Source organism: Chinchilla lanigera, unplaced genomic scaffold (assembly GCF_000276665.1).
Source record: "Chinchilla lanigera isolate Chin_1 unplaced genomic scaffold, ChiLan1.0 scaffold00005, whole genome shotgun sequence".
NCBI lineage: Eukaryota > Metazoa > Chordata > Mammalia > Rodentia > Chinchillidae > Chinchilla > Chinchilla lanigera.
In genome coordinates this window covers 40,337,846-40,339,107 of record NW_004955406.1, presented here as the reverse complement: position 1 = coordinate 40,339,107, position 1,262 = coordinate 40,337,846, and the positions used below count along the sequence as shown (strand labels likewise).

Below are 1,262 nucleotides of genomic sequence, written 5' to 3'. Positions count from 1 at the left end.
GCGTTTGGACGCCACAGGCGACCTCAGGACAATATCATTATCCCTTTATCCCATTTTCCACTGCGCAGCCCAACCCAACAGCTTCACAACAGCACAGCTGCATTCTCTCTCGCACTCTCCTCTGTCGGTAGGTGGGGTTTAACTCCGGGGTCCGCCCCGGTCATCAACGGCGAATACAGTAGATACAAAGCCTCCGCAGGATTTCAAAAGCAAAACCACACCTTTCTCTTAATCCTGGGCCTATTTGGATGATTATTAGGCACACAGCACACTAAAATTGCAAATTGAGTATTAGCTGGTAATGCTGGTGAGAGGTGTAGAATTTGAATATTCTGCTTTTCTTCTGCGCCTGAATCCGGAAGTTTCGCTATATTCAAGGACAGAGTCCCTTGCATGTCGACGTTTATTCTTATGTAAGACATTGTAGAACCTCCTTTTCTCCACAGGAGCCCGGATAGCTCAGTCGGTAGAGCATCAGACTTTTAATCTGAGGGTCCAGGGTTCAAGTCCCTGTTCGGGCGCTAGAGCTTTTAAATACTTTTAACAGCCACACAAAAAATTGTAGACTGTTATGGCTTAGTCAGACTAATAAGTGCATATATTACCAAATGTTTTCTATTGTAGTGAAAACAGGGAGCTTTGTTTTCAGTTTTTGGAGCTTTTGCTTTTTCAATGTGAAAATAAAATTTCCTCATTGCTAAGAAACCGTATAGAAAAGCTCAATCCTTGCCAAGACTCTTCCTTTTCTTCCAAATTCTAAAGCCGACTCTTAGGATTCAATTTAAAATGTATATCTCACCATTTATACATCTAGGGGCTGTTAATATACTTCCTATGTAAGGGAAAAAAGGAAGAATACAAACGCCCGAACAGGGACTTGAACCCTGGACCCTCAGATTAAAAGTCTGATGCTCTACCGACTGAGCTATCCGGGCGCTCCTGTTAGAGCTCCCTCTTTTGTTTACTTGATATAATAGCGATGACTTGCCTCCCCCTCAGCAATTTTATGTAAGTTTTATTTAAAGGTTGTTTGGTTTGTTTAGTAGTTTTAAAAAGATAAGGTAAAACAAAGATATTTTTCTTTTTGTTCCATTTACTTAAAACATAGGCTCAAGATCATTTCGTGTTTGATAAATTGCCAGTATATACTAAACTCTCGAAAACTAAAGTAATGGTGTGATATTACAGCAAAAACGAGCAAAGTGAACGTTAGGTTGCAACCTTTTAAAATTCCACTTTTCTATCCTCTGTCACTTCCCCGA

General features: G+C 40.5%; 2 non-coding genes across 2 annotated transcripts; one reads left to right on the top strand and one right to left on the bottom strand.

Moving 5' to 3' along the window:
* Window positions 1-448: 448 nt before the first annotated feature.
* Window positions 449-521, top strand: Trnak-uuu. The gene has a single exon. It is a non-coding gene; the product is annotated as a tRNA-Lys (tRNA).
* A 341-nt stretch (window positions 522-862) lies between these two features.
* On the bottom strand, window positions 863-935 carry Trnak-uuu. The gene has a single exon. It is a non-coding gene; the product is annotated as a tRNA-Lys (tRNA).
* Window positions 936-1,262: the final 327 nt, after the last annotated feature.